Source organism: Vulpes lagopus, chromosome 5 (genome assembly GCF_018345385.1).
Source record: "Vulpes lagopus strain Blue_001 chromosome 5, ASM1834538v1, whole genome shotgun sequence".
Lineage (NCBI taxonomy): Eukaryota > Metazoa > Chordata > Mammalia > Carnivora > Canidae > Vulpes > Vulpes lagopus.
Genome location: NC_054828.1, coordinates 126,656,703 through 126,681,222, shown reverse-complemented (window position 1 = coordinate 126,681,222; position 24,520 = coordinate 126,656,703). Strand labels below are relative to the sequence as shown.

General features: G+C 45.5%; 1 long non-coding RNA gene and 1 pseudogene across 3 annotated transcripts; both read left to right on the top strand.

The window, feature by feature from the left end:
- Positions 1-11: 11 nt before the first annotated feature.
- LOC121490772 lies at positions 12-11,406 on the top strand. 3 transcript variants are annotated; one of them, XR_005987769.1, is made up of 6 exons: positions 12-221; positions 1,529-1,588; positions 2,813-2,871; positions 2,969-3,103; positions 11,042-11,158; positions 11,264-11,406. It is a non-coding gene; the product is annotated as an uncharacterized LOC121490772 (long non-coding RNA). The 3 variants fall into 3 exon arrangements; XR_005987768.1 differs by lacking the exon at positions 12-221 and adding an exon at positions 555-692; XR_005987770.1 differs by lacking the exons at positions 12-221; positions 1,529-1,588 and adding an exon at positions 591-692.
- LOC121492311 lies at positions 9,478-9,654 on the top strand (annotated as a pseudogene).
- Positions 11,407-24,520: the final 13,114 nt, after the last annotated feature.

Below are 24,520 nucleotides of genomic sequence, written 5' to 3'. Positions count from 1 at the left end.
CGCTAATGAGATGCAGGGGTGCGGCTCCGGGCCTGGAGGGTAAGGGGTCGAGCTGGGATGGGATCCGGGGCGGAGACACGGAAGGGGGCGCAGCCGGGGTTTTGGTGCAGACCCTGGAGGGGTAGTGTAGGGCGCAGAGAGCGAGGGCACAGGAGAGAGGAGCCGCCGGGAAATGGGGTGCAGACCCGGGCTTGGAGGGATGGCGCGGATCCGGGTCGGGGGTGAGGGATCCAGACCCCGGCGAGGGCCAGGGCCAGGGGAGGCCGGGAGGCAGGGCACGCCGGGCCTGTGCGCGGTTGTGCTGGGAGCTGGAGCCCGGTGCGGTGAGGGGCCCTGGGGTGGGGGGTCGGGGACACCAGGGCGGAGTGCCCCCTCCTCCTCACTCTCCTTCCCGCTCTCCTCCTCCCCGCCTGGGGTGGGAACCCCCTTGCAGGTCCACCTGCCAGGCTCTGGCTCCACCACCCTCAGGTCAGCCAGGTCCCTGCTGCCCGGGACTGGAAGCCCCGGGCCGACAGGCCTTGGGACAAACTCAGCCGGGCTTTTGGTTCATTTATGGAAAACACAGCGTGAGGACGTGATGAGAGTAGAGAGGTGACATCACAGCCTTGCTCCACCAGACCTGGGTGGGTGGTGGGCCACATCGCCTCGCCAAGCGTCCCATTCCTCAGATGGAGCCAGCGCCTGAGGATTGAGTAAGATAATGTGTGGGATTTCGTACCCTAGTGGCCCTTAGGCCTCAAATTGCCACCCTCTCCCTCTGCTGGAGGAGGGAAGGCCCCCCCCCCCCGGGGGACAGTCCCTCCAGTCTATGGGCTGGCTGGCGAGCAGCAGGCAGGGTGGCCCTCGTGTTCCGTCCATGCTCCTGCCCCATCCGAGACCAGCGCCCCAGCCTTGAGCCTTCTCCAAAACCCTCATAGTAAAAAGCAACCACTGTTAGGAAAGAAAAATTATAAAAGAGGGAACAGAGAATGCATCCCCCCACCCAGGAAAAAAAGCAAAGGAAAGACCGATAGATACTAATCATAATTCTAGATTTTGGTCATTGGCTAGTAAAGAAAAGAAAAATGTTTATTATTTTAAACGAACTAACCCCAAAATAAGGGCAGAAGGCTCCTAGAAACAGTCTGCTTCAAACCCAGCGATGTTATTGTTGGTCTTGCCTGTATTGTTTAGACTTGATTTCTTCCTCTTTTCCACTTACTTAAAAACACAACTCTGGTTCCAAAGTAAGACAAATGCCAACATCGTGAGTCTCACTCACCCATCTCGACTTGGCGTCAAGCAGAATCTTGACCGAGTTGCAGAACAGTTGGTGAGGTGAAATGTTGGCTAACCTTTTCCAACCATGGACTTGAAATGTTACTGTTTTATCGCTCCACGAGTAGGGATTAAAAGCTTTATGCCAGAGAAGATGGAATAAACATGGGACTCAAGTTCATTTTCATTTATTTTATTATCAACAGACCAAGGAAATCTTTCTAACATTCCCCCCCACCACCACCTTTTTTCTTCTTTTTTTGACATACAGCCTTAACCATCCAGATGTAGGAGATGGGCCAAATACATTATCTGAAGTCATCTGGGTGCTGTAAGTCTACAGATGTGTCTAATTTGGAAGCTATTGATAGAAGTTTTCTGTTTAAAAAAACAAATCTCATCTTGAAACTCTTTAAGCCTGGAAAGAGAAACATTCAGTGGGAAAAGACGTTTTTCTTGAACTAAGTTCAACTAAGTTTAATCATTTAAAGGAAAACATGCTTTACTTCTGCCCAAGTAGAGTCTAGTCATGTGACTCAGTTTAACTATATTCAGAGCTCCCTGTGTTCACCTCCCAGGGCAATTGATGTTTCTGACTGCTCTAGATCCCAATCTTTTTCCCCAGACTTGTCTAGCTTGCTTGGCTCCAATGACAGTAAAGCCAAAGACTGTTCTTGCCACTCTGAGAATCCATTTAAGAATCCAGCTTTGGAGACCTGGCTTCCAACAAATATGCTAAAAACCCAGATTGATTTTATTAGTAGTTTCCCATAGTAAGCAAACAACCTAAGTTTTTCCACATGACTAATGCCTCCTAAGATCATCTCTAGAAATAAACAAGACTCTCTCTGTCCCAAGGGGTTAACAAAATCCCAGGAATATTGGGACATAGGAAATGAGGCCTAATCCCTCTTATGGAGGCATCTTGGCAACCACACCTCTCCAGCGAAAGGACTTCTTTATGCAGTGACCCTGGTGGTAGCTGTGAGGGGGATGGAGGATGAGATCCAGCTGGGGAGCCGTCTGCTTAACTCCTGGAAAGTAATAACTTCCTTGCAGTGAGCAAATTAAACTTTGGGAGAGAATTGTAGTTGTTGATACTTTCAGCAGGACATGTGTCCTGAGTGATGTTTTCCTTGGCAACAGGACTAGCCTGACATCTGGAGATGAAGCAGGTACTCTACTTCCCACAACCCAAGGACCACCCCCCCTTTTTTTTCCACCCCCTTTTTTAAGCCCTACTGGAGTGCCCTACTTCAGGGACTCTCCAGATCTACTATCTCTGCTCAGGACCTCTATAATCGTCCACCATTCCTGACACATCGCCAGGGATTGTGTGAGGAGAGATACACTGTGCAGGTTCTGGTTATTATGAATATACAGAAAGATCATATTTATATTCAGGTGAAAAATGAAACAGCATTTGAAACACAGGCAAGCCATGTTTCTATTTTTAATGCTGAATCAGTAACTTGAGAGAGCCACGATGCTATCAATTATTGCTGATACCTTCGGATGGCAGCGATGTCATAGAATTACTATTGTCTTCTTGCAGAGTGTCCACGCTTTTGCATTTGGTTTCACGGCTTCACCGCTGAGCGGGTGGAGAGAAATGTAAGGAAGAGTTGATGCTATTCATTAAGGATAATCAATGAATTACAGAACTCTTTTGCAATATTTAGTTGGAAATAAGAAATCTTTAAATCCCCAGAGTTGGCACATTTTCATCATGAGAAGAGGGTGTCCAGATGAAACAGGAAGAGAAATTGCAGCCCGTGATGTCAGAGGCTGAAGAGGAGATAGGAGTCAGTCTTCCAACAGCGAGGCTCGGGGACTTGGGCAGCAGGTATGAATGAAGGTGGGAGCAAGAAGTAGAGGTACAAACCAGAAGATTGATGGAAGGTCTTCATACGGACAGTGCATCATCCTTTACCTCACCCAGCTCACGGGTAAGGAAAAAGGATGGGATCACTGCTGCAGAGCTCTGCTGCTGTGCAAAAAAGACACTTCCTGGTGAGGTTTTACCTGGAGAGGGGAGCTCTGGTTGTGGGGTGTTCACAAGGGGCAGGAAGCAGGCCATCTGGAGTTGGGCTATGCTAGGTTCAGGCGCCCACACCGGGCCCAGTGAGCTATGGTGCCGTAGCCCGTGTGGCCGGGGCTGTGGACAGGGCGAGCAGCACGACTGTCCAGTACAGCATCCGTGCTTGCTGGTCTCAGGGGACCTGTTCCCTTCTCCCTTGTAGGTCCACTGCACAGACAGCCAGAGCCTGACTCACTGTCCCACACACACAACTTGGAGTTGGAGACCTAGAGGCCGCTCAAAGCTTACTTAGACTCTAGGCTTTGTGAGAGTTCTGTTTCATCCTGTGAAAGTTGTGTAGCAGGAGGGGAGAAGGGAGGAGGGAGAGGGCAGTGGCAGGAGGAGGGGGCAATGAAGCCAGGGTGAACATGGCCTTAACACGTTTTGATTATGGAAGTTAACCTTTGCGATACCACTGACCAAAGAGCATGCATCATGGGCTCCTGGGGGGCTCAGTGGTTGAGCGTCTGCCTTGGGCTCAGGTTGTGATCTCGGGGTCTTGGGATCGAGTCCCACATTGGGCTCCCAGTAGGGAGCCTGTTTCTCTCGGTCTGCATTTCTACCTCTCTGTGTGTGTGTGTGTCTCTCTCTGTCTCTCATGAATAAATAAACAAAATATTAAAAAAAAGACCACGCATCAAACACAAAACATCCAACTTTAAGCTCGAACACCCCCACCATGAAGGGCAACTCTGCAACGTGAGACCACCCTGTTCTGGTAGCTTTTGCACAGAACCAGTGCATGGTCCCAGAGAGCTGGGGAGATGCTTACTACATTCCAACTTCTTCTGGAAGACCTGAGAATTCCCCAGTGAATTGATCAGCTAAAGGAACAGAGGACTCCTATTAAAGGTCAGGTTAAATATTAAGTTTGTTGGCCCTTTCGTTCATAGTGTTTTAACTTGTTTAGCGGCCTTGAGTCTCAGCCTGCTCATACGGATGGATGCCTGGGAATTGTTTGTACAGGTCCTCCTGCCGGGAAGGACCACCTGTCCTGTGGAATGCAATCAACCACCACCCAGGGAGGACACCTGGCACTTTCTGGTCCCTTTAGAGATGTTGGCTCCTTAAAGGAGCCCTTCAGAAACCTCATAAGGTAGATACCACCTTTCTACGTTTTATGGATGGCAAAGCTGAGGCTCAGAGGAGCAGCAGACTTGCCTAAGGTCTTGAAGCCAGTAAGTAGCAAAGGTGGGACTCAAACCCAAGTCTGTCTGGTCCTCATGGTCTTTTCATTATCTTAGCTATACCCAAATATTGCACAACTGAGCTCTAAGGAGCTACCAACCTGGTACCTAGGGCTACCCATGTCGGTAAGGTGACTGACCATTTCTCTTTGTTCAGGACTGAGGGTATTCTTGGGTTGTGGGACTTTCACCTAATGAGTCCGTTGCCCCACATGTAGGGTTCTACAGGTGATTTACTGAACAAAAGTGCCTGACCAAGGAGCAAGTAGAGGCTACAATTCAGCCATGCTCTCCCCTCTGCATCGGCCCACATCCCCACATCGGGCTCCCTGCATGGAGCCTGCTTCTCCCTCTGCCTCTCTCTGTGTGTCTCTCATGAATAAATAAATAAAATCTTAAAAATATATAAATAAATATAAATATTTGCTGCCAAAAGCCGGTTCTGCTGGGGGTTGCTTCTTGCTGTGGCATAACCTAGCCCCACAGCACCCCATGGTGAAAAATTGGACATTGACTCTGTGAGCTGTGCATAGGCCTCTGGAGAGGAGTAGAGTAGGATTGGTAGTTTCCGAAGACCACCCTAGTCTATCTCATTGAGGTTGTTAATCATAAATAGGTTTTGTAAGAGGGTTTGTCTTAAATACATTCCTCAAAACGAAGTTCTTTAAACTTTGACCATAATCTTCTTCTGATAAAAGTTACTTTAATAGTACTTGTGACGGTCAATTTTAGGCGTCAACTTCACTGAGCTAGGGGACGCACAGATAGCTTGTAGAACAGTATTTCTGGGAACATCTGGGAGAGTGTTTCCAGAAGACATTAGCATTGGGACCCCCATCTCCTCCCGCCCTTGGACATCGATGCTCCTCGTTCTGAGGCCTTCGGGTGCAGACTGAGTTATGCAACCAACTTTCCGGGGTCTCCAGTTTGCAGATGGAAGATTGTGGGACTTCTGAGCCCCTACGACCGTGTGAGCCAGTCCCCGTAGTAAGCCTCCTCTTACATATACCGCATTCTGCATATCCTACTGGTTCTGCTCTCTAGAGAACCCTGGCTAATACACCAAGCCGCGTAAAATCCCTGAGTAATAAAGAAAGCAAATTTTATTTCCCCACATTGATTAAAAGTTAGCACTTCTGGTTGGGGCAGCACGGGGCTTTCTCTGCATAGTTCGGTGCTGTCCCAACACTCCCATACATCAGCACAGCCAGCAGCCTCCCTTCTGGGCTCAGCAGACCTCGGATCTTGAAGACAGTGGGGCGGATGGTAAGGAAAGGGTCTGTGAGAGCAGGAGCGGGGCTCTACCCAGGATAAGAGGCCAGCCATCGTTCTGGATCAGAAACCACCATTCAGACTTGAGAGGTTTAGTTGTTTTCACTTACTGGATTCTCTGTCTTAAAACTGCACCTGGGTGGCTCAGGGGTTGAGCATCTGCCTTCGGCTCAGGTTAGGATCCCGGGATCCTGGGATCAAGTCTTCCATTGGGCTCCCCACAGGGAACCTGCTTCTCCCTCTGCCTATGACTCTGCCTCTCTCTGTGTCTCTCATGAATAAATAAATAAAATCTTAAAAAAACAACTGCACCCCATAATAACCTTACAGCTTGGTCAACATGGCCTCTGCTCATCTGTGCTTGATGTGTTTAAGAGAAGAGACAGGTAGACCTGACGACGGGCTGTTTTGTTCAGGGGTCGGCAACCTACAGCCAGCAAGCCCAAAACAGCGTCCACCTGTTTTTGTAAATAAAATTTTATTGGACACAGCCATGCCCTCATTTGTTCATGTGCAGCCCTCCTCTGGTTTTACATCATTCTGAAGGTTGAGTAGTTGCCTCAGAAGCCCTTTGTCCTGCAAAGCCTAAAATATTTACCATCTGGCCCTTCCCAGAAATGGTGCCAATTCCCAGGTTAGTTGAAAGTCCTCTGAGTTTCACCCAGTCGTTCCAGATGATATAGCTTATTCCTGCGAGCAAAGGAAGTTAATATTAACCACCTAAGATTTTTAGTAACTTATTTCTGCCTTTGTACCTAACAGCGCATTCTCACCCAAGGCCTTGGGTGAGCTTGTTGAACTATGAAATACAAAGTAAAAGATTCTTGTAGACAAATCAACCGTCTCAACTATTTAAAAAAAGATGTTATTTATTTACTTGACAGAGAGTGAGAGAGCACAAGCGAGGGAGTGAGAGAGGGAGAGGGAGAAGCAGACTCCCCGCTGAGCAGGGAGCCCAACCTGGGGCTTGATCCCTGGACCTGGGATCATGACCTGAACCAAAGGCAGACACTCAACCTACTGAGCCACTCAGGCACCCCAGCCTTCTCAATTTTTAAATTCCTTCTTTTGTTTGAACCAGAAACTAGATCTGCAAGCCATCCTTATATTTCTACTACTACGTAGAAATATACTATGTAGAAATATATTTCTTACAGGTGAAATGTTGAAAGCAATTCCATTCCCCTCATTTTTTTCTCTTATTCACACACAAAGGGGAAAATCTATTTCCAGTTTTTGTAAGCATCAACACTAGGGATGTATTAAGAGTTATTTGAGTCCATTTCAAGTTATTTGAATACATATCCAATTATGCTTTGATTCCTTAAGCTAAAAGCAAACGTATACTAAAAGTTTCAGAAAAGAAACTCAATCCGAAAAAAAAAGAAAAAAGAAAAAAGAAACTCAATCCGTTTGAATGAGTATATACCCCACATATATTCGAGTAATTCTACATAAAATGATAAATCTGGGGGATAAACAAACAAATGATCCATAATCCCAACCCTCAGGGAATTGGGAGACCAGTGGGAGAGACAATAGTGTTAAAAAATTAAAATAAAGGGAGACCTGGGAAATAACAAGTACAAAATATAGAGGAAGGAGGATTAACATGAGTTAATAACGCTAAGAGTGGTCGAGAAGGCATCACAAGGAAAACACCAAAGCTGGGTTTTAAAAGAGGAGCAGAGGGCAGCCTGGGTGGCTCAGTGGTTTAGCGCTGCCTTCAGCCCAGAGCATGATCCTGGAGACCCGGGATCGAGTCCTACGTCGGGTTCCCTGTGTGGAGCCTGCTTCTCCCTCTGCCTGTGTCTCTGCCTCTCTTTCTCCTCTCTGTATATTCTCATGAATAAATAATAAAATCTTTTAAAAAAATTAAAAAAAATAAAAGAGGAGTAGAAGTTGCATCGTGGAAAGTAGAGTTCTGAAGGCATGGGATGCTGGGAAGCTTGGTGTGAGGGCAGACAGATAAGAGCTGGCACCTTCTTCCAAATGCCCTCAGAGAGCCCAGGACACTTGCCCACAGTCACACAGCTCATCAGTGCCAGAGCCTTGGGCGGTCCCACTGCAGAGCCCATGCTCCCCTAACACCCGCGTGTCCTGGCCCCTGGCTGTGCCCTCCACCACCAGTGAGCCACCCCAACTAGCAGACCAGCCGACAGTAGCACAACTAGCTTTGGTGGCACTTATGTGGCACGTGCCCCTGTCCTCTGAGGAGCCTCTCTTGCAGACTGAGGCTGTACCAGCATCTTAAAAAGATCCCAGTCCTTCTTCAGTGTGCATCACCCGGCCCTCACATGCCCAGCTCTGGTGGCCAACTGCAGAAGAGAGTTATCTGAATGCGTCTGGAGCCTTGACTGTCCTGGCGACATGCATCTCTGTGTCTCTTCACTGTCCAGATAAGATCTGAGCACCAGCTATTCTCAAAGCAAACTTTGGTTGCCATGGTAACTGGGCCATCAGACGCTTCCTGACTTAAATAGTGCCAGCAACTGCACCCTGGTCTTATCTCTACAACCCAGCACTGGGGTGAGTCAGCCGGGTGCCTCTGGTTGCAGAACTCTGGGTGGGGGTGCCCTGCGGGGGTGAGGTGGGGCGGGGCAGGGGAGTCTCTCCCTACTAGCTGCGTGTTCTCCAGCCTCAGGAGCACTTTGATCTTGGTGGAGTCCAGGAGAGCTTTTCTTTAGCCATCTGTGTTTGTTGGGGAATCTGGCATCACAAGGGGGCTTTTTGCTGCCTTCTAGACCCAGCTCTGATTTTGATTTGTTGTTGTTTGATGGGTTTTTTAAATTTATTTTTTAAAGCAATCTCTATACCCAACGTGCACCCCGAACTCACAACTCCAAGATCAAGAGCCACACACCCCCTCCACCAACTGAGCCAGCCAGGTGCCCCCCAGCTGTGTTGATCAGATGTGGCCAGGGTGTCCAAGGATTGGCAGTCCCCAAGGCCAAGAGCTGCAGCGAGCAGGGGACCAGGGTGGTGGGCCGGGCCAGGGAAAGAGTCCTGTGTTGGCTGCTCCCCTCGTGGTGCTGGCTGCCTGGGCCCGTGGCCGGAGCTCCAGGTGCCACCCGCCCCAGACCGGTGCCCAGACCTGGTGCCCAACAGTAAAGAAGAGAGGTGCCAGGCGGTTAACAAGAAGACGGAGAAACTGTCTCAGGTTAGACAGTGAGGAGAGGTGGCAGGGACCTGTGTCACAAAAAAATGACCATAAGGGAATATTCAGGACATGGAATCAAGTCTGCAGGACCGTTGATAGTATCGTCCACAGTCAGGGTCTTGGTTTCGCATCCTACAGTGGTCATGCCACACGTTGACACTAAGGGAAGCCGGTGCCCCATGCAAACACTGTACTATCTAGGCAAGCCTTCCATAGGTCTAAAAGGCCTCTTGCCTTTTTTTTAAATTTTAAATTATCTAAATTTATTGTTTGTTATGGTGTCTATAGCAATGTTTTTCTATCAATTTTCTCCCCTATCCCATCCCCACTTTGGACTCATTTGAGAAGACTTGAGAAATGTCTTAATACTCACACTGCTGCATGTAGCTCTTGCTTATTTACTGGTCTGGGGGAAACAGGATGTGTCTCCTCTTTTTAAAAAGCCAATTGACAGAACAGACTACACCGAAATGCTCCTCCTTTTGTATCATTCAGCCTTTTGTTTTAGTTTGGTAAGTTTTATCGCTTCTCGGCCTTTTGGCTAAGATCAAGTGTAGTTTGGTAAGTTTTAAGAAATTTCAGCAGCAAAGTTGTTATTCAGTGGGCACGATGGACTGCAAATGCCTCGAGTTATGTATACCTGTCCCAGCTGTAAACTTCATTGTCCTTTGTTGGATGATATTTTAAGTGGATATAAAATAAATTGGTCTAAAGGGAAAAAAAAAATGAATTTCAAAATAAAATGCTTAAACACCGTGTGTTTTTCTTCATTAGCATAAAAGGAGATACTTCCTTTCCGATCCTGGGACCTCATAAACTAATTCCGCCAGACTGCCTTGATTCTTTGTCTCCCGCACGGTGACACAAGCATGTCACTCAGGCCAAGAAGCTGCAGGGAAACAGAACGAAGAGCAGCTGACCTCTTCTTAACACTACAGCCTTTTCCTAGATTCTTTACTGTTCGGGTTACTCAGGCCAAAAACCTTTGGGTCATCCCTGACTCCTTCTCTCTGTCACAACACACCTTCAAACATCAGCAGTTCCCTTGGTTCCGCCTTCCAGTTACAGATCCAGAATCTGGCCATTTCTGACCACCTCCATGACCCCCTCTCATTCCTCTGCCAGCCTCCCTGCTGTCCTTGCCCATCCCCAATCATGCCAGACACATGCACACCCCAGGGCCTTTGCACTGACTATACCTGTGTCGCTCATTCAGAAAGCTGCATCACTCACATCCATCCACATGGACGGATCCCTCTTTTTCCCATTTCATCATTGTAGGGAGGCCTATTTTAAATCAACCCTCCACCCTACATTTCAGACCCTCTTTATTTTGCTCTATTTTCTCTCCATAGCTCTTTCTCCTTCTAATATACAATTTAATATACTTATTAGTTTATTGTTGGCTTCTGTTTTCCTCCTGCTAGAATGTAAACTCCTGGGGGCAGGAATTTTTTCTGTATTATTCCCTACCATTTGCTCCCAGCACCTAGAATAGTACCTGGACGTCAGTGACCACTTGTTGAGTCAATGATTAGTGGGCCAGAAGGGTATAGGATGGCCTTTTCCTCTCCAGAGACAAACAGGGGCACAGAACTATTTTTTCATAGGTTTTTGTTCTCCTAGAGCAGAAATATGTCTGGCTACATGCATGCTGCCCAGCCAATGTCAAAACAGAAATGGGGTCTGTTCTCAAGTGCTAGCTTTATGGGGGCAGTAATGCTTGCAAACAAAGACTCTCAGGTATGAGTTTGGTCTCCACCACCTGTGTAGCTCCAGATAGATTAGTTAATCTCACTGCACTTCAGATTCCTCATCCATCACATGGGGATTCATAATTCCTGCATGGTTGTGTTGTTGTGAGAAGTGAATGCAATTAAGGGTAATCATGCATCTCAAGCCATTGGCACACAATAATGTCTAGCACATAAGAAGCACTCGAAAGAATGTGAGCTAAAAATGCATTTGTAAAAGGTGACTGTTGACAATTCGAAATGCATTTTTTCCCCAGAAAATTAATGAAAAAAATTAATTATTTTTTTCCCTAATTATTCCCTAATTATTATTTCCCTAATTATTCCCTAGAGCTCCTGAGAAAATTTGGTAACAGAACTGAGAACATGTAACCGGCTCCAACCTGGAATCAGTTCAGTGGATGTTTCTGGAAGACCAGCCACTTGCCGGCCACTGTCTCCGTGACAGGTAGGACTGACTTCTCAGGGATCTTCTGGCTCTGGAACCATCAGGTGGGGTAGAAATCAGTTGTCAGCAGCTCAAAGGACACTTAAATGCCATCTCTCCTGATAGGCAAGCTGAGGCCTGGAGAGGATATAAATAACTTGCCAAGGGTCACACAGCTGCTCCTGTCCAAAATCCTGCTCCGTTTGAGTTCAGCAGGACTGTATCGATCACCATTGGTTGGAATAAAAATGTCTCCTTTGCAATAAAAATGTGTCCCAGCGTCTCCTATATAACGAACAACTGTGTCATTGCTCTCAGGCAAACGTGAAGCCTGAGCTCCCTCCTGCAGCGTCTCCTTTATGTCATTTTTTAAAAGATAATCATTTTTATTTTTTTTACATTTTTAAAATTTAAATTCAATTTGCCAACATAGAGTATAACACCCAGTGCTCATCCCATCAAGTGCCCTCCTCAGTGCCAGGCACCCAGTTACCACCCCCCACACCCACCTCCCCTTCCACGACCTCCAGGGTTTTTGCGGCCAGCCTGGAGGCCCAGAGCCGGTGACCGACGCGGCGCCGAGCGCGCCCCCTGCCGACCGTCAGCGATGCCCCCTCTTCCCGGACTGTCTTGGGTCTTCAATCCGCTGATGTGGCCTCCGAGGAGGAGATGAGGAGGCACCTTTCCCAGAACCATTTGTCAAGGAGTATGTCTTAGGGATAAGTTTTCGGAGGAGGAAACAGAGCCCCCATGGCTTTGGGGGGGTGGGTCTCTGTGCAGCCTGCTGGGACGGCCGCTGTCCTTGGTGCTTCTGAAAATCAGCCCTGGCCACATCCAAGAACCAAGCTGGACAGAGCCCTGTGCAGGGGGAGAGGAGGACAAGAGACGGTTTCCTAGACATGATGCCTGAGCTGGGTGCTCCAGAAAGGGTAGGAGTGTGTGTGTGTGTGTGTGTACATGTCATGTCTTTAAGGGAATATTGTCTAAATTCCAGAGACATGTCTTTTGTTGTTAGGCCCTAAAGTAATTGCCAGTCTCTATGAGAAAGTAAGTAAAAAGTTCAGATTTTAAAGAACTAAATATCGGGAGGATTTTTTTTTTTAATTAACTAACAGTAAGTAATGTTTAGACCTTTTCTGCACCGTTTCTTTAGCTCTCCTTGAATTGTTTTTTTTTAAATTTTTATTTATTTATGATAGTCACAGAGAGAGAGAGAGAGGCAGAGACATAGGCATAGGGAGAAGCAGGCTCCATGCACTGGGAGCCTGACGTGGGATTCGATCCCGTATCTCCAGGATCGCGTCCTGGGCCAAAGGCAGGCGCCAAACCGCTGCACCACCCAGGGATCCTCTCCTTGAATTGTTAACACAGAACTGGAGGGTCTCTCACACACACACCCTCTGGTCTTAGAAGGGGCAGGAAGGCAGGAAGAGGGGCTGCATGTAAGAAGATGCTTGGGAATTAACAGGGGGTGAGTGCATGAGCACGGCCAAATGATGGTACCAGAGATGGGGTGGAGGTAGAGGGTGACCAGCCACACTGACAGCACTGCTGGGTGCTGGGGGTTGGGACAGGCAGGGTGGGACAGCTACTCTGGGCTTTTCAGGCCCCTAAATCAATAAACACCCTTTTGCTCAAGTGTCTTATCACTTGGAACCCCTAGAGTTCTATGTCCCCTTCTCATTTTGCTCTGCTTGGCTCTGCACTGAGTCCACTTTCCATTCTGTGCTTCTGAATCTCAGACTTAATTCTCCTAAGCTCCAAATGCAGCAGGACATCAGAGCTTCTCTTTCCACCCATGGCCAGCAAATGGCCTGAAATTGGGCTTATTTGGCCCAGGGCTTGAGTTGGTTGCCCATGCCTAATGGGTTGAGAGCCAAGAAATTGCCAGGGTCATGTCTTCCCCCCTATACCTTTGGAGGCCAGAAAGACAAGTGGGGAGCTGACCCATGGGCTTTGAGGGCCTTGCAAGGACTTGGACATCTACTTGCACAAGATGAGACCAGTGAAGTCAGAGTGATCGGGCCCATGCTGGGTGTGCAATGCAGGCATCCTGGCCCTCTACTTCCTGGAACACTTTCTTGACACTTTGGGTTATGTTAACCCACCCAAAGTGTGATTCTGCAGGTTTTGAACCTGCCCATCTGGCAGTACCAGTCTCTAACCTCTGTAATCTCCCCACACTGCTGTCCTCAGCCATGGGCCAAGCCCAGATAAACCTCTCTGGGCCTGCCCATCAGGCACCAGCAGAGAAAGAATAGTGACACCTCTCCTGGGTCTCATCAGGCAATGCAGTGGGGCTTTTGGATGGGGAGGGGGAAGACTTGGAACACCCTAGAACAAAACTCCTAATCCTCATAATAGCTACCATTTAATGAGGATTACCAAATGCCAGGTACTGCACTAGATGCCATAAATTCTTTCACTGAAGCCTCTCGCATCCTACTGAAATATCAATGTCCCCGTTTTATAGATCAGGGAGGTAAGGCTTGATGAAGAGGCAGCTTGCTCGGTTACACAGCCAGGATGTGGCAGGAGACTAGGTCTGTGTGACTCAAAGCCCAGGTACTGAAGTTACGGCTCCTGTATTTTCACATCCCACCTCAAATGGATCGCTGGTCTCTTGTCAAACATTGTCAACCTTTTCACCATATAGGGTTATGTGATGGGCAACAGATAACAGAATCAATTTTGTTCCAAATTCTATACTGTCAACCTATTAAAATAATCCTATAGGGGCACCTGAGTGGCTCAGTCAGCTAAACATCTGCCTTTGGTTCAGGTCATGATCCTGGTCCTGGGATAAGTCCCACGTTGGGTTCCCTGCTCAACGAGGAGCCTGCTTCTCTCCCTCCCACTGCCTGCCACTCCCCCTGCTTGTGTGCTCTCTCTCTCTGTCAAATAAATAAATAAAATCTTAAAAAAAATGCTCCTATAAAAGTTAATGCTGGAAATGTAAACTCAAACCACAATGGTTATTGTTTTAAAAAACCATAAAATCACAAGTGTTGGTGAGGATGTGGAGAAAAAGGAACCCTTATACACTCTTGGTGGGAGGTAAGGTGATGTAGTCGCTATGGAAAACACCATGGCAGTCCCTCAAAAAATTTAAAATTGCATTATTCTCTGTCTCTTTTTAATTTTTAAAAAATGTGGAAGAAAGGAAAAAAGTACATGCCTGCTTTTCTGACCACAATGCAATAAAAAGAGAATGGAAATGAAAAGATGTATAAAATTGAAATTGAGTTGTATGGATAATTAACATTTTTGACTTTCTAAGCCACTCAGATCAGGGTGGAAATCAAAATAAAAAATTCAGACTACTTAGGAAAAGAATGTAAAAATGAGACCAAACCCATTAAAACCTGTGGAATTTGGCCAAAATATATTCAAAAGGACATATAAGGGCATTAATGATTTCATTTTAAAAAGTTGTTAAACACAACGTGGGATCCTGGATTGGATGCTGGAACAGAGACAACGAGAAATCTGGTAGAATCAGAATAAAATCTGTGGTTAATAATTTTGCATCAATGTTAGTTTTTTTTTTTCACTTTTAACAAATGTTAGATGTCATTATTTGGGGAGGCTAAATGAAGGGTATATGGGAACTTTCTATAACATCTTTGCAATTTTTCTGTAAATCTAAAATTATTTCAAAAGAAAAAGTTCGGGATCCCTGGGTGGCGCAGTGGTTTGGCGCTTGCCTTTGGCCCAGGGCACGATCCTGGAGACCCGGGATCGAATCCCACATCAGGCTCCTGGTGCATGGAGCCTGCTTCTCCCTCTGCCTATGTCTCTGCCTCTCTCTCTCTCTCTCTGTGACTATCATAAATAAATAAAAATTAAAAAAATTTAAAAAAACAAAAGAAAAAGTTCAAAGCAGCTTATAGCTACACGGGTGTCAAGAGGAAAGGCACAGAGCATCCAACTGGTGGCAAGGCTCCTGGCTAAGCAGTGTGGACCTGAACCCTGCACTGGGGCTGGCTTTGGCCTCTTGATGCCAGTCCTCTGGTCATGATAGCAGAGGTGGGCAGTTCTACAGCATCTGGGAATTGCTCCTGAAAGCTCCATCTAGAGCCCACCCCTCTAGCACTTTCTATAATTTTGTGAGCATTAACTCCCCCTAGTCAACCCTTTTATGCTTAAATTGGCTATAATAGTTTCTGCTATTCTCAAATGACCCTTAACTGAAATGCAGATAGAAATACTGAATATGTATACTCTGTAGAAGGAAGTGAAAAAGTTTATCAAAAATTTACTTCCCTCTGCACAAAAAAAGGTGCCAATCCTTGATAGTTTTTACAGGCAAATTCTATCAACCTTACAAGAGACAGATCATTTAAACTATATTAGAGCAAAGAAAAATGTGTAAAGATTCTGAATTTTATTCTAATGAAACTACTTGGATTCCAAACTACATGAGGCTAAAGAACATAATTTAAATATTAGCATTTCTTTTTTGTGACCGATGCAAAATCTCAATAATCCTATCGGTTCCAGGAGAGTAGTAAAAGAATAGAAGACCATGACAGACAAAGACTAACTTTGTGGTTAATAGCACAGATTCAAGAACAAGACTGTAAGGCTCAAATCTAGTTTCACCTGTTTGATTTTGGGTAAGATACCTAACTCCTCTGTCTCATTTTTTTAAAATATGTACACTATTATATACCTATCTCATGCAGTTGTCAGGAGTTAAAAGAAGTAAATACAAAAAGTGCTTAGGACAACCCCAGTATATAGTAAATTCTGCATATTAGTTGGCTGTTATTATTAACATCATTCCAGGATGCAACGTAGCAAATTACATTTAAATAGACTTAAGGAGAAGAATCACACAGTTTTCTTGGTAGATGCCAAAAGAGTTTTTGATTAAATTCAACACTTCTCATAAAAGCTCTCTGTGATCTAGGAGTACCGTGACACTTATTGAATGTAATAAATAATATGTATCAAACATTGACAACAGATGCTTCTGGATAAAGAAGATGAAGTGAAGCCAGATCATAGATTCTCTTTCTCGTCATTCATTCATTCAATGAATATTTATCAAGAACATACTGGGGGGCAGCCCATGTGGCTCAGTGGCTTAGCGCTGCCTTCAGCCCAGGGTGTGATCCTGGAAACCGGGGATCGAGTCCCACGTCAGGCTCCCTGAATGGAGCCTGCTTCTCCCTCTGCCTGTGTCTCTGCCTCTCTCTTTCTCTGTGTCTCTCATGAATAAATAAATAAAATCTTTAAAAAAAAAAAAAAAAAGGGATCCCTGGGTGGCGCAGCGGTTTAGCGCCTGCCTTTGGCCCAGGGCATGATCCTGGAGACCAGGGATCGAGTCCCATGTCGGGCTCCCAGTGCATGGAGCCTGCTTCTCCCTCTGCCTGTGTCTCTACCTCTCTCTCTCTCTCTCTCTCTCTCTCTCTCTCTCTGTGTGTGTGACTATCATAAATAAATAAAAATTAAAATTAAAAAAAAAAAAAGAACATACTGCATACTGGGATCCCAAGCAGGAAATGCAGAAGAAAAACAGTTTTTTGGGGGGTCCTACTCTCATAAGGTTACTTTCTAAACAAGAAAAAATTCAAGTGATTAACAAGTGCTATGCAGAACATTACAATCGGGGGGTGTGCCAGAGTGACCAAGCCAGTGACAGTATCCTGAGACTAGAATGAGATGAGTGGGCTGTGAAAGAGACCAGGAGAAAGGGCATCTCAGACCCTGAGAACAGCTACCCTGAGGGCTCTGTGTGGGCCCAACTTGGAATGGCCACCAAACACAAAGAAGTAACAAGCACTAAGCTATAAAGCTAAAAAGCACTACTGAGAATTAAATCTAAGGAGAAATGTGCAGAACCTACAAGAAAAATATGATAAAATTCACTGGTAGTTGTTAAACAAAACCTTACTGAAGAAGTATATCAGGTTCATGAATGGGTGGACACATTGCTTAAGATAATATTTTCCCCCAAACGATCTACACATTCAGTGTGATTATAATTTAAAAATTCTAGTTGTTGTTTCTAGTCTGTTTTAATTTGGAACTTGACAAATGAGTTGTTAAGATTCATCTGACAAGTAACTGTGTAAGAATAGTCCAGAAATACTTGAATAAAAGACTAATAGAGGCATCTGGCTGGGTCAGGCCACAGATCATGTGGCTCTAGATCTCAGGGTCTTGAATTCAAGCCCCATGTTGGGTGTGGAGCCTAAAAAAGAAGAAGGAGGAGGAGGAGGAGGAGAATGAGAGAGTCATGCCCCAGCAGACATAAAAAGTAAATTACATAACTACAAAAATTAAAAGAATATGGTAATTAATCAATGACACATAATTGAGCATTCAGAAATCATACATATGGAAATTTAATACTGTATTTTATAGGATAGATATACATTTAACATTAGTATAGAAAAAGGGGCGGCCGGCTGGCTTAGTCGGTAGAGCATGCATCTCTTGGTCTCCAGGTGTTGAGTTCAAGCTCTACTTTGAGCTAAGTATAACTTACTTAAAAAACAAAACAAAACAAACATAAAATCCCTATCAACTAAAATTAGTATAGAAAGGATAAGTAGATTACGCAATATGGATATTGGAACAATAACCAATCGATTTTAAAAAGTAGAACTCAGGGCCGCCTGGCTGGCTCATTTGGTGGAGCACAAGGCTCTGGATCTCAGGTGGTGTGTGCAAGCCCCACACTGGGTGTCAGGTTTGCTTAAAAATAACATATTAAAAAGAAAAGTAGAGCTCAGCTATTAAAAAGTAGAGTAGACCTCAACCTTATTCAGCAGACCTGAGAGTTAAGGGTACAAAGTAAGTCATCAATGTCTGCAGGAGAATGTATTTTTGTGTGGTGTTTTAGCAGGACAGCAAAACCAGAAACCAGAAGAGGAAAAATTTAACAGCTTAACCGCATGAACACTTATGAACTTCTGAATGGTTAAAGACACCATAAGTGATATTAAAAGATAAATGAACAAGCCACAGACCAGGAGGAAATGTTTGCAAACCACCTGCCTGACAAAGGACTTGTATCCAAAATATAATAAAGAATTCTCTAAACTCAACAGTAAGCAAACAACCAAAAATGTCACCGGACATTGCCAAATGTCCCTGGGGGCTCAAAATTACGCCCAGCTGAGAACTACTGAAGTAGAAAATGAGCAAAAGACCCAAACAGACACTTCGATGGAGAGGATGTGTGAATTCAAAGTAAGGGCACTGGAAAAGTTCATTACCATGAGCGAGGAAGGAAAACCCTAAAGCTCCATCGAGACATCACTATTCACTTGCTAGAATGGTCACATAGAAACTACCGGCAATATCAAGTGCTTGTGAGGATGTGAAGTGACTGGAACTCGCGTTCATCACTAGTGAACAGGTAAATGGCACAACCACTCCACAAAACAGCTTGGCAGCTTCTTGTAAAGTTAAACAGACACTTAGTGTCTGAGCCAGCAATTATACCCCTGAATATTTATCCTAAAGAAATGAAAGCTTATATTCACATAAAAATCTATACATGAGTATTCACAACAGCTTTATTTGTAATAGCCAATACCTGGGGGAAAAATCCGGATGTCCTCCACCAGGGGAGTGGTTAAACACACGGTGGCACATCCGTACCATGGGATACCAACTCAGAAATGAAAAGGAACAGACTACTCATGCATTGAGCAACTTGGATCCAGCTCAAGCTCCTTATGCTGAGTGCAAAAAGCCAATCTCCAAGGACTGCACATTGCATGGTTCCATGTATATAATATTCTCTAAGTGACAAATTATGGTGATGGAGACAGACTGGTGATTGCCAGCAGTTGAGGAGGGGGGTGATTTGGACCATTAAGGAGTAACACAGGGACTTTCTTTGTGGTGATGGACAGTTCTGCATCCTGATTTGGTGATGGTTACTCAAATCTACACACGTGACCAATTTCCAAGAACCGTCTACACACACTCTCAGAAGCGCAAGTAGAAACTGCTGAAATCCAAATAATCTTCAAAATGTGGGAATTTCTGGGTGGCTCAGCAGTTAAGTGCCTGCCTTCGGCCCAGGGCGTGATCCTAGAGACCCAGGATCAAGTCCCACATCAGGACTTGCATGGAGTTGTAAGTCCTGTACTTGACATGCAGTTCCCTGCATGGAGCCTGCTTTTCCCTCTGCCTGTGTCTCTGCCTCTGTGTGTGTGTGTGTGTGTGTCATGAATAAATAAATAAAATCTTTAAAAAAAAAATCTTCAAAATGTGCTTAATGGAGTTGCACCAATGGCAATTTCCTGATTTTGACAATCCACTGTGGTTATGTAAGATTTTGAGGGAGTCAGCGTGAAGGGCATGCCAGGACTCTGTACTGCTTTTGCAACTTCTTAGGTGTCTTAAACTATTTCGAAATTAGAAAGTTATCCTTTTTAAAAAGACATACACGAAAAATTAGGAAAATAGAACTGCTATATATGTAATGGAAAAAGAGGTACCATCCAAAATAAATAGAGATCCTACAAATCAATAAGAAAATGGTGAATAACCCAATCAATGTAGTGACAGATATCAGGTTAATTCTGAGGAAAAACATAAATGGACATTAGGCAAATATCCATGTGTTCATATTCAATCTCATTAATAATCAATCAGGGGTGCCTGGGTGGCTCAGTGGGTTAAGCATTCTGCCTTCCACTCAGGTCATGATCCTGGGGCCCGGGGATCAAGTCCCATGTTGGGCTCCCTCCTTAGTGGGGAGTCTCCTTCTCCCTCTGCCCCTCACTGTGCTGGAGCTCTCTCTCTCTCTCTCTAATAAATAAATAAAATCTCGGGGGCGGGGGGTGGTGGTGAGGGAGACAAAGGCGCCTGGGTGGCTCAGTGGGTAAGTGTTTGTCTTTGGCTCAGATCATGATCTCAGGGTCCTGGGATGAAGCCTCTCATTGCCGCTCTCTGCTCAGTGGGGAGCCTGCTTCTCCCTCTCCCTCTGCCTGCCACTCCCCCTGCTTGTGCTTACGCGCGTGCTCTCTCTGTCAGGTAAATAAATAAAACCTTTAAAAAAGAAAAGAAAAGAAAAGACAAAAGAAAAAGACAATAAGCAAATATTAGTTTCCATCTATACAAGACTGGCCAGGCTACAGACAAGGGGCATCCCACTCACTGTTGGTAGGCATAAACTGGCCAACATTCTTTTTTTTTTTTTTTTTAAAGATTGTATTTATTTATTCATGAGAGACACAGAAAGGGAGGAACATAGTCAGAGGGAGAAGCAAGCTCCCCTGGGGAGCCTGATATGGACTCGATCCCAGGACCTACAGGATCATGACCTGAGCAGAAGGCAGATGCTCAACCACGGAGCCACCCACGTGCCCACTGGCCAACATTCTAGCAAGCAGCTTGATGGCACCAACTCAAATGCTAAATGTTTACAGCATTTGACCAAGTAATTCTACATCCAAGAAATACAAAGATCTACACTGCAGCACTGTTTTTAATAGTGAAAAATTAGAGATGACTGACATGTTCATTACAGGCAATTGGTTAGACAAAATACAATAAAGGCCATGGATATTTATTTGGGGCTTTTGACGTTCCAGGCACTTTCTTAAGTGCTTCACATGTGTCGACTCAGTTAATCCTCACAATAATCCTATGAAATAGGTTCTAGGTCCTGTTAGGCTCATTTCACAACTGGGGAAACATGTTCATTAGCAAGTGGGAAAGCTGGGATTCGCACCCAGGCAGCCTGGGTCCAGAACCTGTACCCTTAGCCAAATACCACATTTCCAAGTGCTAATGTGGATGGATGTGCAGGTGTTATTAGAGTGAGAAAATCAGTATGTATAACAGGATCCCAGACAACAGTGTGTTTATATAAAGAAACTTCTGACTTTATCTTTGGGGCTAGCTATTATGGGAAACATTTACTCTTTTGTTTATACATTTTTATACTATTTGAATTCTTACAATACAAAATGTATCACTTTTATGATTGGAAAGATTATAAGGATATTTAAAGGTAACAGACCCCAAACATATAAGAGAGAGAGGAGCAAGGAGAGAGAGGAGAGAGGGAGAGAGAGGAGAGAGGGAGGGAAGGAGGGAGGGAGAGAGAGAGAGGGAGAGAGAGAGAGAGGGAGAGAGGGAGAGAGGGAGAGAGGGAGAGAGGGAGAGAAGGAGGGAGGGAGAGAGAGAGAGGGAGAGAGAGAGAGAGAGAGAGGGAGAGAGGGAGAGAGGGAGAGAGGGAGAGAGAGACACCTGATAGGAATTCAACAGCTGCAGGCACTTGCTCCACTCCCCAACCCGGTTGCTATGGGAGTGTCTCCCTCTGGCTGAGGTCCTTCCCCGGAAGGTAAAGGTAGAAGAATGTCCTGGAGCTGTAGTAGGTACTGACTCCTGGTAGGTGGTGGGCCACCCTCTCCAGGCCTCTTCAGGGTTGGCTCCTCCCTGAGCAGCTGACACTGCCCCAGGGAACAGGAGATCACAGGCCAAAGTAAAACTACTTCAAAAGAAAAACAACAAACTGGATTCCAAATACCATCAAAAACTGGAGATTAGAAGGGACACACCAAGAATTTAGAATAAACATAACATAAAGAGACTCTTAACTCTGGGAAACAAACTGAGGGTCGCTGGAGGGGAGGGGTTGGGGGGGGACAGGGTAATTGGGTGACTGGCATTAAAGAGGACACGTGATGTGATGAGCACTGGGTGTTATATAAGATGATGAATCACTGACTTGTGCTCTGAAACTAATAATACACGATATGTTAATTAATTGAATTTAAGTAAATTTTTAAAAATTCTAAAAAAAAAAGAAACTTAATCTCATAAGAACTTCTTTTATCTTACAGCCTTTTGAGATAAATCCAGTTGTCAAAAAAAAAAAAATCCAGTTGTCATCTTTTTTTCTTTTTTGGGTAAGGAATTATTTATGTTTTAAATATGAGCTTAGATTTTACATATGACTTTACAAAGTAACTATGTAAATCTATTAGTGCTGTTAAAATTGGTGCTCTCTATTTAAAAAAATAAAAGTATTTCCCTTTCCAAATAAATAAATAAATAAGCATAACAAACGTGGAAGTCTGTGGATCTGAGGTTCTAAAAGTCATGCCTGTCAAGCTTTAAAAATGCTAGTATTTGCAACGTGGTGGAAATTACATCCCCTGCAACTATTTATTTATTTATTCATGAGAGACACAGAGAGAGAGAGAGTGAGAGAGGCAGAGATACAGGCAGAGGGAGAAGCAAGGCTCCATGCAGGGAGCCCAACATGGGACTTGATCCCGGGTCTCCAGGGTCACACCCTGGGCCGAAGGTGGTGCCAAACCGCTGAGCCACCCGGGCTGCCCCCCTGCAACTATTTAAATGTAGGATGAAAAAATTCAAATGTCAATTCAGTGTATGCAAAGAGGCACATCACTTTTCGATACCGTTTTAGGGGTTACTGAAGCAAAAAGCAGACACCGACCCCAGCCCTGCGCTGTGCTGGCTGCCTGATTCTGGCCTCTTGAAGGCCCAAGCTCTGAGTGTGCACATCCTGGGTTTAGAGCTCTGCTAAGGCTGTGAGGCAAGAACTGTCTACACTCTGGCTAGAAAGCAATTTCTTGATTGGAATCCAAGCTTAAAAATGCATCTACCCTCTTTGGGAGAAACAAAAATAGGGTCACTTTGTGGCTAACACCCACATCCAAAAGCTTCATCTATTTGGGGGCATGGGCCAGGGAATGGGAGAGCTTCCTGCTTAACCATTTCCTGTCCAGGACTGAGTGAGCTGCATGGAAACTAACTACAAAGTTTTAACCTAAAGAGACTGGAGCAAAGGGGGGACCTGCTCCCTGGGCTTAAGAGGCTACCATGCACATGGCCCTGATTTATGTCTGAGTGAAGTAATAGTTCATTTGTTGTGTTAAAGACCAAAATTTAGCTGAGTAAATTTCAAAGATCTAATCGGACTTTTTTTTTTTTAGTTTTTAAAAAAGATTTTATTCATTTGATGGAGCTAGAGAGTGCACAAGCAGGGTTGGGAGAAGCAGAGGGAAAGGGAGAAGCAGAGTCCTTGCTGAGCAGGGAGCCCGATGAGGGGCTTGATCCCAGGATGCTGGGATCATGACCTGAGTCGAAGGCAGACGCTTAACCGCTTAACCGACTGGGCCACCCAGGTGCCCCAGCTTTATTTGTGTATTTTTAAATATTTAATTAGGGGCTCAGGTCATGATCCGGGGTCCTGGGATGGAGTCCCATATGGGGCTCCCTGTAGGGAGCCTGCTTCTCCCTCTGCCTATGGCTCTGCCTCTCTCTATATGTCTCTCATGAATAAATAAAATCTTGGAAAAATTTTTAATTAAATTATTTAGGGAGAGAGTGAGGTGAGGTGTCCTACCGGTAACTTACTGAAAGGTTCTGTCTGTAACTTCTGTAACTTTCCTAGTGCTTACAAGGGTCAGGGTTCCAGGTGTCCTGATTAAAGGTTACATTCCGGTGTTGGGGGGGGGGGGGCGGATGTTGCAACTTGTTGCAGTTAGGTATTAAATCTTGGTTTGCTGACCAGGGGATCTTAATAGGAGTGGATCCATTTGGGGGCCTGTGTTTTCCTTTGTAACAGCTCCCAATACCAAAACAGAGTGTGTTTGTTTATTTTTTATTTATTTGGGAGAGAGAACGTGAGAGAGAGAGAGAGAGATCATGAGCAGGAGGGAGGAGAAGAGAAAGAAGCAGACACCCCACTGATACAGGACTTGATCCCAGGATGCTGGGATTATGACCTGAGCCCAAGGCAGACACTTAAGCGACTGAGCCACCCAGGTGTCCCCAAAACAGAGTTTAAAGAGCTAACATTGAATCTAAGAAGAGACGCTCTTTTTCTCAAATGCTAGTACCCTTAGAGCAATGAAAAAATTTCTCCTGCCCACTAAATAAGAGAGAGTCTGGGCTTTTGCCCCAAGCTGCTCTCCAGGGTTCTACATCTCTGCCGTGTTCTGGGCCGAGGCTGTGTGTGCCGCAGTCTGGTGCAAGGCCATGTTTGACCCAGGGTGGCAAGGACAATGTGTTGGGAATTCTCAGGAGCCGCTAACTGGTGAAGTTGGGATTCTCCATCCAGGTTCACGACTTCTCTTCCACGATGCCTCGTCTTCCCTATTCATGTAATCCAACCAATGTCTGCTCACCGGGGCTGCCTCCTTCCTCCCCGCCGCCGTGCCCTACCTGTCTGCTTAGGGGGCCTATCCAAACAGGGTGCACAGTGCCAGGGAGGAAAACGAGGCAGCTCTGCAGCACACTGTTGGCACACAGTGTGGAGAAAGCAGTCAAAGTGGCAGCCCAGGCCAAGCATACACTTGAGCATGGATGTTACCAAACCTGGGGCGGGGGGGGGGGGGAGGGGGCGGCTCAGATCAGCCTCACGTGCCTGTC